This window comes from Elephantulus edwardii, unplaced genomic scaffold, assembly GCF_000299155.1.
Source record: "Elephantulus edwardii isolate Elephantulus edwardi_28Jun2011 unplaced genomic scaffold, EleEdw1.0 scaffold00028, whole genome shotgun sequence".
Lineage (NCBI taxonomy): Eukaryota > Metazoa > Chordata > Mammalia > Macroscelidea > Macroscelididae > Elephantulus > Elephantulus edwardii.
This window is the reverse complement of record NW_006399778.1, coordinates 10,783,452-10,802,223: the sequence shown is the minus strand read 5'-3', so window position 1 is coordinate 10,802,223 and position 18,772 is coordinate 10,783,452. Positions and strand designations below refer to the sequence as shown.

The following is an 18,772-nucleotide window of genomic DNA, read 5'->3' as shown; positions in this document are numbered from 1 at the left end:
ACAAAAATAAAAAACAACACACTGGCAATACTGTCTCAGACAACATCTCATAACAAAAGTTTACAGAATACTCCTGGGCCTCCAAACGAAAAAAAAAGTGATAACACAAGCACAAAAATGGGCAAAAGACATGAAAATACTTTCAGAGGAAGCTATTCGGATGGTGAACATAAACGTGAAGAAATGCTCCAAATAACTGGCAATAAGAGAGATATAAATAAAAATCACAATGAGGTATCTTCTCACTCCAGTATCAGTGGTAAAGATCAACAGGGTAGCAAGCAATAAACATTGGAGAGGATATGAAGAGGTGGGAACTCTCATACACTGTCGGTGGGATTGTAAAATGGTACAACCACTCTGGACAACAGTTTGGGGTTTCCTCAAAAAATTAAATAGAGAACCTCCCTCTGGCCCTCCTATTCCACTACTAGGAATACACCTGAAGGAAATTACGATTGAGACACAAGAGGAGACTTGTATAGCAAGAGCAGTTCTTAGCGGTATTATTCACCACTGCAAGAACATGGATTAAGAAATTGTGGTACATTCATACTATGCAGTATTCAGCAGCAATGATTTTGAAAAACATTACATAACTTGGGAGAGGATGGAGAACATTTTACTAAGTGAATTAACTAAGTTTCATAAGAACAAATACTGTATTGTTGTTGTTGTTATGTGCTGTCAAGTCGCTTGTGACTTATAAATATAGAAGGAAAACTAGTAAAATATGTATGGGGACACAAAACAGAAGGGGTGGTAGCAGAAGGGTTAAGATGGGTAGGGAAGAAATCACAGGGTTGTACAACTTGGTGGGTGGAGGGAGGGGATAAAGGATATGAAAAAGATCCACTAGGGACCTGAATAGACCAGGTTAATGAGGGGCATTAATTTTATAAAATATTTTACATGGAAATGATTGTATAAAAAGCATGAAAGAAGCAGTGTGAAATAGAATGTATATAAAATTTGTAAGAAAACAATATAATTTAAAAGCCAAACAAATTTAAAATTATTTAAGAATCTGAAATGCAAACTATAGCCATAAAATTCTTGAAAAGTAGGAACAACACTGTCCTATATATGATTCTAAATATGAAAAATTCTAAACAGTCAGTAAGAAATCACTAGATTCAGTCGAAGGATTCAGCGAAGTGGTAAGATACAAGATCAGCATAGAAAAATCAGTTAGATTATGCTATGTTGTTGTTGTTGTTATGTGCCATCGAGTCGTTTGTGACTCACAGTGACCCTATGTACAACAGCCCTAAACCCTGCTCTATCCTGTGCCAATCACATGGTCTCTGACACACCCATCCCAATTACCCCAGTCACTGAATCAATCCACCTCATAGAGGGTCTTCCCCTCCTGCGTTGTCCCTATACCCTACCAAGCATGATGTCTCTCTCCAAGAACTGTCTCTCCTTACAACATGACCAAAGTATGTCAGGCGAAGCCCCAGAATCCTTGCCTCCAAGGAGTAGCCTGGTTTTACCCTCTCCAGAATGAATCTGTTTGTTTTCTTGGCAGTCCAAGGTACATTTCCATACTCTTCTCCAGCACCACAGCTCAAAGGCATCAATTCTTCTTCTATCTTCCCTAGTAACTGTCCAAAAGACCATGGCCTGTATCTCCAGAGAGATACCATTGCTCTTGAGTACTTTAGAGAGGTCCTAACAGCAGACTTTCCCATCACAATACGTCTTTTCATTTCCTGGCTGCTGGTGCCAAGAGTGTTGACCGTGGAGTCGAGCAAACTGAAGCTGTGAACAATCTCAATCTCTTCATCATCCATCCTGATGCTACCAATTCGTCCAGTGGTGAGAATCTTTATCTTCTTGACATTGAGCCTCAGTCCATACTGAGGGTTGCAGTCCTTGACCCTCTGCAGTAAGTGTATGAGGTCCTCCTCAGTTTCAGCAAGCAGAGTGGTGTCATCTGCACAACACAGATTGTTAATAGATCTTCCACCAATCCTGAAGCCACACTTCTCCTCATAGACTCCGGCCTCTCGGATAATCTGCTCTGCATATAGGCTGAAAAGATATGGATTATGCTAGAGTAACAGAAAAACAAACCAACAAAAAACAAACAAACAAACAAACAAACAAACACAAAACCAACTCTGAAAGGGAAATAAGGAAAATCCAATATTAATAACAGTAACCCAAAAGAATAAATATTTAAGAGTAAATCTAATCAGAGATACAAAACTTCAAAGCACTACTATGAGCAATCAAGTTGTGGTGGTGGTGTACCACGGAGTTGGAACTAATTCATAGCTGACTCTCCAGCAGGTTTTCAAAGGCAGTTAATCATACAGGAAGAGATCACCCATCTTTCTCTCATGGAGCAGGGAGTAAATTAAAACTGCAAGCCCTGGTTTGGCAGCAGGAATGTATAAACGGAAAAACACATCACGATCATGGATAGACAGGAAGAAGTGAAAAGAAAATGTCATTACTATGAAAAGAAATCTATAGCTATAATTGTTGTTGTTAGGTGCCATTGACTCTGTGAGCAATAGCAATAAATCCTGTTTTATATTGAGCTAGTCTCACTGTCTCTGACACACCTGCCCTTATTGCCCCAGTCACTGTGTCAGTCTATCTCATCCAGGGTCTTCCTCTCCTCTGTGTTGTTCTTCTACCCTTCCAAGCATGATGTCCTTCTCCAAGAACTGGTCCCTCCTGGCAACAAGCTCAGAGTATATGAGACGTAGCTTCCAAGATCTTGACTCTAGGCAGCAGCCTGGTTTCACCTTCTCCAGGATAAACTTGTTTATTCTCTTGGAAGTCTGTGGTATGTTCAATAGTCTTTGCCAGCACCACAACACAAAGGCATCGATTCTTTTTCTGTTATCCTTATTCAACCTTGTAAATCAGGTCCAGTCATCATTCTTCAAAAAAAGGGACAAAGTAACCACCAACTTTGGGGGGCAGGGAAGACCTTAAGTAAGCAAACAGGTACTAGAAAAGAAATCAAAGTAAGAGAGGCCTTAAACCTCCCATCTCAAAACTTACTACATAGCCATGGTAATCAAAACACAGTACAGTGATAGAGACATAGATCAGAGAAACAGGAAACAAGAATTTAGGAGTAAATTTATCCACCTATGGATGGCTAATTTTGACAAAGAGATTAAATCCTTTAAATGCAGAAGACATTTCTTTAAACAAATGACGCTGGCCACATTGGGTATGTAGCTGCAGAAACTGAAACAAGATCTATTCTCCAAACTATATTAAGAAAAATTAACTTTATGTTGTATCAAGGACCTACACGAAAAACATAAAACTATAAATATTATCAATGTAGAAGCTTTGGGCAGTTCTGGTCCCCTAGTGGTACAAACCTGCACTGAGACTTCAAAGGTACACAATTCAAAACTTTTAGCTACTTCAAGAAGGATGGGCAATCCCCTTCTGTGTGATTGATGTCTCTCAAAACCTGCTGGAGAGTCAGCTATGTGTCAGTTCTGATTCAATGGCAAACAACAACGATAGCACAGGGAGCTCTGGTAGCCTAGAGTAAGATGCTGTCCTGCCAAACTGAAGGTACATGATTTGAATACACCAGTGATGGGCAATCACTTCTCGTGTGATTTACTGCCTCTGGAAAACTGTTGGAGGATCAGCTATGAGTTGGTTCCTACTTAATGGTACTTAACAACAATAAAAGCAATCTTTAGCCGAGGAAGCTCTGATGGTCTAGTGGTAAGGAATAGCACTGTCAACCCAATGGCACGCAGTTTGGATTGGCCAGCTGCTCCGTAGAAGAAAGATGAGCAATTTCTTCCCATGCTATTCAGTACCTCTAAAATCTGCTGGAGGGTCAGCCAGAAGTCAGTCCTGACTCTATAGTTGTTGTTATAATAATGATGATAGGCTTTTGAGTCTAGTATGACTCATAGTGACCCCTATAAACAACAGATCTGAACCCTCTCCTAGCCTATTCCAACCTCACAATCTGACACACTTGAGCCCGTTGTTACAGTCACTATGTCAACTTACCTGGTTGAGGGTCGTCTTCTCCTTTACCATCCCTCAACCTTTCTAAGCATGATGTCCCTCTTCAAGGAATAGCCTTTCCTAGCATCATGTCCAAAGTATGCAAGAAGAAGCTTCACCATCCATCCTTGCTTCTAAGGGACAATGTGGTTTCATCCTTGACTCAATGGAACACATCAAAAATCTACAGCATAGGGAGCTCTGGTGGTCTAGAGGGTAAGGTACTGTGCTGTCAACCCAAAGACAATATTTTAAATGCAACAGCTCCTCCAATCTTCTCTCATGCAATTTATAGCCTCTAAAACCCCACTATAGAGTCAGTTATGAGTTTGTTCTGACTTGTGAGCAATGAGTTGAGCTGAGCTGAAACAAATGATTGAGTGTGTCCAGGGGTTTGAATCAATCTGTGGCTCTGTTAGAAAAGATGGATAATCTAATTTCTGTTATGATTTAAAGCTTCAGAAAACCGAAGGAGAGTTACTATGCATTGGAATCACCTCAACAGATGTTGTTGTTGTTGTGGTTGTTATGTGCCGTCGAGTCGCTTGCGACTCACAGCGACCTTATGCACAACAGCCCTAAACTCCGCTCTATCCTGTGCCAATCGCACTGTCTCTGACACTCCCATCCCAATTATCCCAGTCACTGAATCAATCCACTTCATAGAGGGCCTTCCCCTCCTGCGCTGTCCCTCCACCCTCCCAAGCAGGATGTCCTTCTCCAAGGACCTGTCTCTCCTCACAACATGTCCAAAGTATGTTAGACGGAGCCTCAGAACCCTTGCCTCCAAGGAGCCACCCGGTTTAACCTTTTCCAGGACAAATCTGTTTGTTTTCCTAGCAGTCCATGGTATTCTCAATACTCTTCTCCAGCACCACAGCTCAAAGGCACCAATTCTCCTTCTATCCTCCTTGGTCATTGTCCAACTCTCTGATGCATAACAGGTGATTGCGAAGACCATGGCATGTATCAGACGCACCTTAGTCTCCAGAGAGACACCATTGCTCTTCAGTACTTTGGAGAAGTCCCTAACAGCAGACTTTCCCATGGCAATGCACCTTTTAATTTCCTGGCTGCTGGGGCCAAGACTGTTGACTGTGGAGCCAAGCAAGCTAAAGCTGTGTACAATCTCAATCTCTTCACCATCCATCCTGATGTTGCCAATTGGTCCAGTGGTGAGAATCTTTGTCTTCTTGGCATTCAGCCTCAATCCATATTGTAGACTGCAGTCCTTGACACTCTGCAGATAGACTATAAAAAAAATAACAAAAAATTGTACAATCAACAGGGGAAACGGGACAATTAAGACTAGAAGGTCTTAATTAGTCCTTATGTGTGTGTGGTTTTTTTTCCAAGATAGGAGAAAGAGAACCATAAAACAAAAATCAGAAGAACTAGATGGTGTCCAGCTGATCATTCTCAAAAGGATCACAGTAGAAGAACATGGTTAGAATGGGGAATTGTAGGACAAAACTAAAAAACATGAAAAATATCAGGCTTACTGGTTCAGTAGAGCGCTGTGTAATCCCCAAGACTATAGCTCTCAATCATTCTTTGAACCTAGAACAAAATTCATCTTGATTCAACATTCAGCCAAACAACAAACTACAAAGTGAAAAATAACACTAGGTAGGTAAGTACTCAGTGGTCAGAACAGTGAAGCAAATAAGGGGAGAAAGGGCAGTTTTGGGATGAGGATAAAGCTCAGAAGACAGGTAAGGGTAAGAGAGAAGTATCAATGCAAACTTTAGGGATTGACGGGGGAAAAAAGAGCAGAAGGAGGAAGACTGCCTTTACAGTATAGGTATTACAATTAATGTCATACAACAATGTAAAAATAGCTAAATGGAAAGCTGATTTGCGTTGTACTCTGTCACTCAAATAACAATAAAAATACTTTCAAGAAATTCAAACAATGAAGGTTATAAAGTACAAAGATAAAATTCCTTCCCAAGTTCCCTACCAATTCTCAGTTTCAAAGTAATGTTACACATATAATCTGTGTGATACACATACACATGAACTGTCCCATTTTTACATAAAAAGATAAAAGCATATATATTAAAGTCAGAAAATCTAAAGGGCTGAACTTGCTCAACATTTCTTAAGCTCAAAGAACTGAAGAACAAATTAAAATCTCGAGTTGCAACACTTAAGGATGTTTTGGGCAGAATATTAAATGATCCAGGAAGCGTTAAAAGATGGAAAGAATGTACAGAGTCATTGTACTAAAAGGAATTGGTGGACACAGAAGAATTTCATGAAACAACATATGAGCAAGAGCTTGTGGTGATGAAAGAAGAAGTTCAAGCTGCTCTGAAAGAATTGGCAAAAAACAAGGTCCCAGAAATTGGGATTGACATAAATCAACGAAAAGATGCTGCCCTGGATGTGCTCACCAAGTTGTGTCAAGAAACATGGAGGACAACCACCTGTCCTACTGACTGGATAAGATCTATATTTGTTCCAATTCCAAAGAAGGGTGATCTGAAAGAGTGTGGAAATTATTGAACAGTATCACTGATATCACATGTAAGAAAGATTCTGCTGAAGATTATCCAAAAACAACTGGAACAGCACATCAACAGAAAAACGCCTGAAGTGGATGCTGGATTTAGAAGAGGCTGTGGAACTAGGGATATTATAGCTAATGTCAGATGGATCTTGGTTGAAAGCAGATAGTACCGAAGGAATGTCTATCTATGATTCATTGACTATGCAAAGGCATTTGATTGTGTAGATCACAACAAACTGTGGCTCTAAAAATGGGAATCCCAAAACACTAGATTGTACATATGCAAAATCTATACTTGGACCCACAGGCAGTCATCAGAACAGAGCAGGGAAACACTGTATGGCTCAAAATTGGGAAGGGTGCATGTCAGGGATGTGTCCTGTCTCCGTATCTTTTCAATCTATACGCAGAACAGATTATCCAGGACGCGCTGGGCTCTATGACAAGTGTGGCTTCAAGATTGAAGGAGGACTCATCAACAATCTGCATTATGCAGATGACACAACCCTGCTTGCTGAAACTGAGGAGAACCTGAAGCACTTACTGCAGAGGGTCAAGGACTGCAGCCTTCAATATGGATTGAAGCTCAACATCAAGAAAGCAAAGATTCTTACCACTGGGTAGAGTAGCAGCATCATGATGGATGATGAAGAGATGGAGATTGTTAATAGCTTCAGCTTGCTTGGCTCTACAATCAACAATCTTCGTACCAGCATCCAGGAGATTAAAAGACAAATTGCACTGGGAAAGTCTGCTGTCAGAAACCTCTCCAGAGTACTGAAGAGCAACGATGTCAGTCTGGAGACTAATTTGTGCCTGATATAGGCCATGGTCTTTGCAATTATTTGCTATGCATCAGAGAGCTGGACAATGACTAGGGATGATATAAGGAGACATGATGCCTTTGACCTTTCATGCTGGAGCAGAGTACTGAATATACCATGGACTGCTAGGAGAATAAACAAGTTCATCCTAGAGAGGATGAAGCCAGGCTGGTCCTTGGAGGCAAGGATTCTGAAGCTCCGTCTGACATACTTCGGAGGATCAGTCCCTGGAGAGGGACGTCATGCTTGGGAGGGTGGAAGGACAGTGCAAGAGAGGAAGACTCTCAATGAGATGGACTTATTCAGTCACTGGAGTAATGGGGATGGGCGTGTCAAAGACAGTAAGATTGGAAAGGGATAGAGCGGGGTTTAGGGCTGTTGTACATAGGGTTGCTATGAATCACAGGCGACTCGACGGCACATAACAACAACATCATATAGTGCATAGATGGGATATAAAATCTGGTTTAAGGACAACTCATATTTGTTTCTCTTTGAAAAGACCCATACTGACAACAAATTCTTCATCAAGTCATTTTCATTTATTCCATATACATCATTTAAATAACTGAAAATACTATGAGCCTTTTCTTGCACTACTCATTCCTGTCAAGTCAGAAATTACTCATAACTGATTCCCCAATGGGTTTTCTATGGTTATAAATCACATTGGCGGAAACACCCAATTTATTTCCCGAGGAGCTACAGGTGAATTTGAACTGCCAGAGAAGGCCCTCTCTTTGGGTAAAGTTAAATAAGAACTTATACACCTGTTCCAATTCATCTGCTATTTCTAAAAACACAAAAATAGATCTCATTTGTGCCCGGGAGACTGACTGACTGAAACTATTTTATCACACTAATGATTATGAGAGTTGTTATACCAATAACTTTGAAACTGCCATCTATATAAGAACTGGAAGATAACTGTATTAAGAAGTATGCATTCTCACCACAACAAGATAAAGATAAATAATCCAATTGAAAATGGGTAGAGGATGTGAACAGACACTTCACCAAAGAAGACATTCAGATGGCTAACAAGCACATGAAGAAATGTTCAAAATCCCTAGCTCTAAAAGAGATGCAAATCAAAACAACTATGAGATATCATTTCACCCCAGACAGAATAGCAAAATTTAACAGAATAGCAAGCAACAAATGCTGCGAGGTTGTGGAGAAACAGGAACCCTTATTCCTGTGGGTGGAAGTGTAAAATGGTGCAACCCCTATGGAAGGTGGTGTGGCGATTTCTCAAAAAGTTGCAAATTGAAATATCATTTGACCAAGCAATTCCACTACTGGGAATATACCCTAAAGAGACCATAACCGACATCCAAGCAGATATATGCATACCCATGTTTATCATGGCTTTGTTCAAAATAGCAAGGAGCTGGAAACAACCCAAGTGCCCATGCCATGAACAAACAAATGGATAGAGAAGCTGTGGTATATTCACACAATGGAATACTAGCTGCATTGAAAAACAAGGAACTCGTGCAATATTATTCAAAATGGGTTACCCTAGAGGACATTATGCTGAGCGAAATATCTCAGCCACAAAAGGACAAATACTGCATAGTGCCACTGTTGTAGAATGGGACTGACATCAGGGTTGGGGTAAGACTGAGAAAAACTGAATAGATTATGTATACTGCACTGAAACAGATGAGGGAGAGAACAATTTAAAAGTGATATATGATAGGATATTATGGTTATCACAAGAGCCCAGAATTAAGGTTGCATAGTGGAGTGTACTCGGCAGTGTGAGGGGTGCAGGGGGATTGTATACCAACGAAAGAATTTTTCTTTTACTTTTCACAGAGAGGAGCAAACTAAGGTGGGGAGGGCTGGGCAGGGAGAAAAGTGCAACAATGAATGAATGGAAATGCAGAATCTCTGTAAATGTTTATTAAAATTAATGAAATAAAATTTTTAAAAAAGTATGCATTCTGCCTTCTTCCATGTGTCGTGCAAACCACGCCATCCCCCAATTACTCTTGATAAAATAAACACACACACACACACACACACACACACACACCATCTGCCTAATTAATAACACCAATGCTCTACATGTCTGTGTACTTACCCTTCTGCTACCCTTTCCCCAGAGCTCTATCTGCCCACTTCACTCAAAGCTTTCTGAAGTACAATGACAGAATATAAATGTCCACAGGATTTATCACAGAGACTTTGAAATGAATAGTTAAATGGTCCTATATCCTGATTTCCTTTAGGATTTACATGTTCTAATTATTCTTCCTAAATTTACTGTCATATGCTAATTTCTTTAGCTAAATTGAAGTAGTAATTCTCAGAACCCCTTATCACAGAATTTGAATGTCACAGCTAGGTTAAAAATAGATAGTGGCAATGAAATGAGTTTGCCTTCCAAATCCACAAGAAATAAGCTAAATGTACATTCCAAAGAGGTAAACTTTCAAAAGAAATTCTGGATATGTGGTAGCCCATAGAAATTAAAAACAGTCTTCTAGAACGTATGCAGAGGGAAATATCTTTAAATGTAAAAGATATAAAATCCTAAACTCCCTACTACCAGAATTTAGACAGACAACAAAAACTTGAGCCTATCATTAGAAAACAACAAAACAAATGCTTATGAAAATCACAAACACTTTGGTTTATTATAATCTCCTTTAGTTTTCTGAAACAGGGCAGAACTACAGATGAACTAAGTTAGCACTTCCACTCTTTAGTTGAATACTGATAGTTCAAACTGTGAGTTCTAGTCTTGAACCTAAATACAACAGAACCAATAGAAACTAAATAGAATAGAAAATAACGTTTCATATTTAGAGTAAGGACAATCTAAATAATAATTGTGCTTCATTATTCTTGCAGCAATATGTAAAAAACAATCAAGAAATTTTGAAAGCAAATAAATGAAAAATTGTTGAAAGTAGGTATAATGGAAATGAAAGTATAATCAAACAAATATGTAAAAATGGCTAGAGGCACATTTCAAGGTTAAGTTACAAGACTGCATAAAAGATGAAATTCCTCTAATAAAAGAACATTTGGTTAAGCTTTATAAATAGGGTTTCAACCTTTTTATTAACAAAAACAAAATCCAATGAACTATAAAATAGTATTTGCTAGAGAAATTTTCAGCAAATTATATATTTATACCTTATACATGCAATTTGCATAAAGAAAGTACATACCTGATGTGGGGAGGAGAAACACAGAACTTGGCACAAAGTGAGCCAACTTATGCATTCATTACTACAATTATTCAAGCCCACATCAAATCCCCATGTGCCATGAATGTGGTTTCCAAACACCACTCACCTCAAAGACTGTCTGCCTTAGGTGGCTGCAATGCGTACCATGGGGGAAAGGAGGAGAAGGGAGGTTAAAAAGCAAGAACCTAAAAACCTCTAAGTTTTGTCTTCTTTTTATAAAGGTAATTCAATACTCAACTACTTCAACAACAAACCTCTGGAAGTCTGTTCTCCTTTATTCTGGTACAATGCTACATGTCAGAGTTGGAATTTAATGTTTTCACTAAAGAAAAAAGATCATAAAAATAAATAAATCTTTACTTCAGTGAATATAATTACCATTCACTTTAATTACTTTTAAAAAAACAACTAATGGGGTCAAGAGTTGGTCAATTACTACAACAAGGAAATAAATACTCAGTTATTTTTAAATAAGTAAAACAAGACAAGTAAAATGAAAATGAAGATAGAAAATGATGATAGAAAATGGTTATGGAGAAAATGGGTAATATGAAAGGCATACTTATTAAATATAAAAACTGTAGTGTTCAAATCATTATCCCTCAATAAAGAAGTCTTTGGTTTATTATTTCTAGACACAGTAAAAAAATTTAACCAGTAATTATAAACAATCACCATCTTAGTCCTCTAAGCTGATCTTTCAGAAAACCAAATAAAATTTCCTAGAACAGTGGACAGAAAACATGTATTACATCTCTGACATTATTTCAAACATAATCATTAATGAATGTACTGCTGAAAGCTAAATAGTGTAGACAAGTGATTCTAAGAGAAAAAAGAAATGACATGTATTTTGAAATTGGTATGGACTGCCAATTGACTTTTGTTTCAGTTCTAAAACTTAGCTCAATTTGATAAAAATTAAGTTATACAAATATATGGAAACAACTAAGCAATAAAAAAAGCTAAGAAATAATTTTATATTTGCTTAATTAGACAAGTCAAGTAAAACAACTCAAAGAACATATATTTAATGTCTAAAAATGAAATGTATAGTTTGTCTAATTCTTAATTTCAAATCAAGAATGCTGTTATTGTTAGGTGTCATCAAGTTAACTCCAACCCATAGCAACCCTATGGGCACTCTGCCTTATCGAGTGCCATCCTCACAATCTTTGCCATGCCCAAAGCCATTACTGCCATCACTCTATCAATTCATCTTGTTCAGGGTCTTTCTCTTTTGCTGACCTTTCCATGCAAAATCTAAAATATAAAGTTCAAACTCTTTTTCTCCATATTATCAAATGGTTACTTTGAAGCTAGTTTTCCAAATCTCATAGGGAAATAAATTTCATCAGGATACAGTTCTGATTGACAAAAAGGAACTGGGCATAAATAGAAATTTCCACAAAGTTCAACTTTAAAACAGTATTGGGAGAGCTGACTTGAACTTCCATCTCTTGACTTCCTAGAACATTTTTTCAAATTCCAATTTCTTTTATCAGTGCCAAAAGAAGGACATTCTGAATTAAGAAGCTGATCAAGTGCTGCCATCTAGGACTGAAAATACCTTTTACCTAAAAAAGATTCTGTGTCTCACCAATTTATTACTGCACAAAAATGTAATTTTACCTATCAATGACTAACATTAAAGTCTTTGATTTTTTTTAAACAAAACTTCCCTGCTGCAAAGAGAGAATCTAGAAAGAATTAGGAATAATAATATAATGAGGAAAAATATACACACCATTCTTTGGCACATGACATATATGTATACAGAAATGCAAAATGTTAAATTCTATTTAAAGTAAAAAATGTAAGTAGAGAGGTTACCATTTATGATGGAAAGGGAAGAACTACAAAAATTGTCTTTATTTTCCCTTTTTTTAGGTTTTAAAGATATGAAATTTACTTTTCTTCAGTGTAGCTGCCACCATTTGGACCACAGCAGATCCATGTAGTATCAAACACAAAACACAGATGCAGTTAATTAATTTGGACAAAGATAAAATCTGAAAATTAGGAAGGGTGTATGTCAGGTTGGTGTCCTATCTCCATACTTTTTCAATCTATATGCAAAACAGATAATTCGGGAGGCTGGGCTTTATGAGGATGGGAGTGTATCAGGATTGGAGGAAGACTCATCAACTACTTGGGTTATGCAGATGACACAACTTTTCTTGCTGAAACTAAAAAAGATCTGAAGTGTTTGCTGCACAAAGTCAAGACTGAAACCTTCAATAAAGACTGAAGCTCAATATCAAGAAAACAAAGATGCTGAGTGAAATTTCTGAAGTCACAAAAAGACAAATATGAAATAATGCCACTTATAAAACAGGACTGTCTTGGGGGTAGGGGAGAAACTAAGAAAAGAGGGGATAAATACTGTACACAGCATTGAAACAGACGAGGGAGAGAACTGTATAAAAGGAATATATGATTACGTACTACTGGCATGACAAGAGTCCAAAATAACAGCTGCATAGTAAGTGATCTGGGGTGGGGAGGGGGAGGAGGACGGACTGTATAACAACAAATGAACTTTTTTTTCCAAAGAAAAAAGTAATCTGGGGGGAAGGGTCGCAGAAAGGAAAATGTGCAACAATGAAGATTAGAAACCTAAGTTCTTTATAAACTTTCATTAAAATCACAATTAAGAAAAAAAGAAAACAAAGATTCTTAAAACTAGGCCAATTTGCAGCATTATAATTTATGATAGTGAAGAGACTGAGATTGTTAACAGCTTTAGTTTGGCTCCACAATCAATACTCTTGGTACCAGCAGCCAGGAAATAAAAATACAAATGTTTTGGGAAATGCCCGCAGTCAGGGACTAAGGTGCACCTGACACAGGCCATAGTCTTTGCAATTACTTGCTGTGTGTCAGAAAGCTGGAAAATGACTAGGTATGATAGAAGGAGAATTGATGCCTTTGAGCTGTGGTGCTGGAGAAGTGTACTGAACACGAGCTGCCAGGAGAACAAACAGGTTTGTCTTAAAGAAGATGAAAGGATTCTGAGGCTTTTTGTCTGAAATATTTTGGGCATGTTTCAAGGAGAGACCAGTCCTTGGAGAAGGCCATGACGCTTGGAAGGGTGGAGGGACAGTGCAGGAGAGGAAAATCGTTGATAAGATAGACTGATTCTTTGACTGGGGTAATGAGGGTAGGTGTATCAGAGATAATAAAGATGGTATGGCATAGAGCAGGTTTCAGGGATACTGTACGTAGGGTCGCTGTGAGTCACAGGTGACACGATGGCACTTAACAACAGCAGCAAAGAAAGAAAACCTTGGCTAAACAATCATTTTACTAGTCTTATCAATTCATCTGAATCTAATAGTTTTGTGTATGAGAATAAATTTGCACTACTAAAATTAGGTCTCTACCTTTATCTTAACATCAAGGACAAGCTAAGAACTGAAAGAGGCCTCAAATCTTTGGGGAGAAACTCCAAGTATGAGTCACACTAATACCCGCCAAAGGCCACACACACACACACAAACACACACACACACACACACACACACACACTCTTGACTAGAAATAAGCCTCACGGTCAAGGGCAATATAAATTCCGCTTATTGACAACATTCAGGGTGCCAAACCCTCAGTAAAGATTATATACAATCCTTATAACACTACTCCTAGAAGATGATAAAATCGTAATTGTCTCCAATATAATATGTGACAAAACCAAGTTTCGTAGATAATTTACCCAGTATCAGACAACCAAAAAAGTGACAGAATCTAAGAATCTAATAATTTTCCTTTATTTTAAAGGTTCTGTTTTTTCATTATGTTCCATAAACTATATTTTAAGTGTGAAAATTAGGGAAGTGGGAGTTCCCCTTAAAAATCTCCATATTTCTAGATAGAGTAGTTTAGAAAAACTTCCTCTATCAACAAGTAATAAAGTACTGTTAGATGGCAAATGTACCCAAATAAGCCTCTTTATGCCTGAAAAGGTGACAAAGAGAAGGCAGAAAATAAGGGGACAGGTATGATTTACTGAGTTCACCCATCAAATTAGGCAAAATGGTAAACTAGCCTACAAAGGCAAGCAGTTAATATCTGATAGTCTTTCTAAGTCTTTTAAAGGGTCTTACTCTGACTTCAAAAGGGAACTGAAGAAGTATGAACTAAACAAATGAAACCACTGAGAAACTATCCCTTCATAAATGCAGCTTTATCTTTTGGAAAATTCAAATGCTTTAGGTAAACTGTTTAGGAAAAATTATATCCTAAAATGGTAAAAAGTTGAAATGGAAAGCTTAACTCTTTCCCCATCTGCAAATTATAAACTTCTTGTTTTTCAGATTCAAATTTGTCCTGTTTATCTGCTCTTTGAAAATTATACTCAGGCCCATGCACTTTATTAATAGACTTAAGAGTTTATTAAGTGCTATAAAAAAATAACCTAAAAATCTCAAGTGAACAATTAAGATTTCACATTGAGGTATTTTGTTTTCAAAATTAAAATTCACTTCTATCCCCCAATAGAGCTATTTCCAGCATGGCTTGGCAAACTGTATATTCTACTATCTTGGTTATTATTAATTAGATCCTTATGCATAGTCATAGAGCTCTGATGGTATAATGTATAACCTGTCAGCCTACCAACCATGACATCAGCAGTGCAAATCCACCAGGTACTCTACAGGAAAAAGATGAACAATCTTCTACCGTAAAAGTTGCAACTCTCTATGAGTCAGAATCACTCGAGAGCGGTTAGTTGAGATTTTCAAATCATTTAGGAGCCCAAAAAGTTTACCTTCAACGTCTAACTAAAATATTGGTAATTGGAATCCACCCAAAGGTGTAGAGAGAGGCCAGGAAATTTATTTCTGTAGAATTTAAAAAATCCAAACCAAATGAAACGCCCCTGTGCTGACTCCAACTCATAGCAATATTACATCAGGTTTCCAAACTATAAATCTTAATCGGCAAAGACTATCTCATCTTTCTCACATGGACCATTTGGTGGGTTTGAACTGTCACTCTATCAATCAGTCACTCAATACTTAACCCATGACCAGAAGTCATTTATGTAAAGATACAATCAAGAAAATTCGATGAAGTATATCTGTGTCATATGAGGTTGACATAAATTGGAATCAATATAAATAGCAATAGGATTATTAAATTTACCAATTAGAAGTCTTCACGTGCTGTTAACAATTAAGTAGTTAGGTATAAACCAAAAGGCTAGAGTTCAAATCCATCTAGAAGTGCCTTGGAAAAATCATCTGGCAATCTGCTCCCAAAAGACTATGGCCATTAAAACTCACATGGAACATAGTTTCACTGTGAAACATAGGAAGTCACTAGGAATCAGAACTGATTCAATGGCAATTAGTTTGGGATTGTTAGTTACCTATAATGTAGTAGTGTAGGGTAGTGTATTGGGCTGTGAACTGAAAGGTCAGCAGTTCAAATCCACTAGCTGCTTCTAGGGAGAAAGATGAATTTTTTGGTAATGATTTATAGTATCAGACACCAAATATATGATCACTAAGTCAGAACTGATATAATCAATATCTTTAGAAAGGCTTGTTAGTAATTCCTTACTTGTCATTTTCCTAAGATTCTCAAAAGTCTAAAATACAGAAGCCAAAATTTTAAATGTTAAATTAGCATTCATCATCAAAAGACTAAAGCTTACATTGGGTGAGAACATCGGATGGCTTGGGTCATTTTACACTAGCTTGATAACACTGCCCTTGAATGGATTCCAATTCATTGTGACCTTACAGACAGAACAGAACTGTCCCAGAGACTTTCCAAAGCTGCAGTTCCTTACAGATGGTGACTGCCACATCTGTCTTCCGGGGCACATGGCAAGGTAGAATCATCAACCTTTAGGTTTGCAGCTATGTGCTTTAAGCACTATGCAACTAGGTTTCTCTTCACATTTTAATAAGGAGTTAATAACTATAGCCTGTTTTTAATTAAAAAGAGAACAGAACAAGCATGTGACGAAGAGCTGGGTCAAACTAAAGAAATCTTAGGAAAAGTTTAAACTGCCATAACCATATAATAACACATTCTGAAAACCGTGTTATAATGTTTATTTTGATAACAAGGCAAACCTATAATTCAGTTAAACCATCTCAATTCAAATCAACCAATCAAAACCAAAAAAACTCCACCAAAATCAATAGAAAATTTTTTTTTCTTACCTGAGAGAGTCCAGGGGACGATGCATGTCCCGGGGGCGTTGCTGCAAGATTCGGATGCCCCTTGTTTATTTCATGTGCTGAATAAGGGGAAGGGGTTGGGGGTCCTGGCTGTCTTGCCACTTGTGTTACCTGTAAAGAAATCATTATTTAGCAAAAGCATTCTATTTAAATTAGGTGGTAATATTTTAAAATAAATTGGACTCTATTCCCTATAATGAGTCGTGGTTCCAGCCACCCCTGTGCTCTGTTGTTTCACGGGATGCTCAGAGCTTTAAAATGGTGGGTGAGTGTGTAACTATCCTACATTCCTGCTGGAAACAGTAGTAGAGGTTATTATGGAAGTTGTTAGGTGCTATCAAGTTAACTGTGTTAGCATCGAAACGCCTCCATCACCCTCACAATCTGTGCTATGCCTGAAACGATTGTTGCAGTCATTATGTCTGTCAATTCATCTCGTTGAGGGTGTTACTCTTTTTCCTGACATTTTACTTTTCTAAGAATGATGTCCTTACTGAGGTGAAATCTTACCACCCTTTCTAAGAAACTTTCTGGTCGCACTTTCCAATTGCGATATGGCATTCCATGGTATATTGAGAAATTTTTGCTAACATCACAATTCAAAGACTCTTTTTCACTCAGCTTTACTCAATTGTCCAGCTTTCACATGCATAAGAAGCAACTGAAAATACCATGACTTGATTCAGTAATACCTTAGTTTAAACTGACATCTAGTTTCGTCACTCTTTAAAGAGGCAGCAGATTTTTCCCACTGCAACACATAAGTTTGATATATTTTTTTACAAGTCATATGATTTTATATAACAGCCCAGAATAGGTTTGAAGTGTTGACGTTGCTTCTACTGTGTTACAATGCTGCTTTAACTTATATGGCCAGTGTTTCTCTTCAATCACTGTTTCAAATTTGTTCGAGGTAAGTTAAATTTCATGCTTTTAATATTAGAATATATTAATTTAGGATTGCTAACTTGTTATATAACAAGGTTATTTTTGTTTTGCTTAGTCATTTAAAGCATCAGATAAGTTAATGTAATATAGCTCAACCTATCTAACACATAGAAAGCTTATTATAAATTATACAAAAAACCATATTGAAAGGGTGAGTGCAAAGGGGAATAATATTTAAGTGGAATATAAAAAAAAAGGATTACCCTACATGTCCACTTGCTGTATAGAGGTAACTTGTTGCTATGAAGCTGAACACTATGACACTGCTGTGTCAAATGCGTTAATGATTACCCATGGTGGACAGTGTTTGGTGGAGCTCTCTGATTAAAACAAGCTTGGAAGCAGGAGTGGTATCTACTTCCGTAAACAGCTTGCCTCCGGAAACCCTATGAACCTAGAGAAAGGATGAAAATCATACAAGTGTCGAGGACTTTCGTTCATAGGATCGCTATGAGTCACCTATGACTCGACGGCCCCCACATTCCCTATAATTTATATTAAAATACATAGAATATGGACTAAAAGCTTAAATTATTACATTCTTCAGGGAAAAATATATAGTAATATTCTTATGAAATTGGTGATTTAAAAAGCTTTTTTAAAAAGGTTAAATGAAAGCAAAGCAAACCAGAGGGATCTCAAGCTGTGTATCATTGACTATACAAAGGCATTTGACTGTGTGGATCTAACATCTTGTGGTTAACCTTGAGGAGAATGGGAATCCCAGAACACTTGACTGTGTTTATGCTGGAATCCAGCTTGGGAAGACCACCACACCAGCTGAATTCTACAAAGGTGTATTTTCTGGTTTTGGTTGAGGCTTGGGTGTGGACTGTTTGCTCACAATTGAGTGTGAGCTGATTAGATTTAGTCTCATATTTAATCTTGTGATTAGCTATTGTGAAAGGTATTGTTTCTCTTAGTTCTGGCTCTGTATTCTTTTGGTCACTGTAGAGAAAGCCAACTGATTGTTGTATGTTGATCTTGTATCCTGCTACTTTGCTGAATTGGTCAACTACGTCCAATAGTTTTCTTGCTGAGTCTTTAGGGTTTTCTAAGTATACT

At 37.6% G+C, this 18,772-nt stretch overlaps 1 protein-coding gene across 3 annotated transcripts in view; it reads right to left on the bottom strand.

Moving 5' to 3' along the window:
• The window catches only part of EIF4G3 (eukaryotic translation initiation factor 4 gamma, 3), a 427,927-nt gene that overhangs the window by 352,117 nt on the left and 57,038 nt on the right, over positions 1-18,772 (bottom strand). Inside the window, exon 2 of one of the 3 annotated variants that reach the window (XM_006883565.1) lies at positions 16,742-16,870. The gene's annotated coding sequence lies outside the window, so the exon portion shown is untranslated. Of the gene's footprint in view, positions 1-16,741; positions 16,871-18,772 lie in introns of those variants that run through there. The other 2 variants (XM_006883568.1, XM_006883564.1) reach the window with 2 other exon arrangements.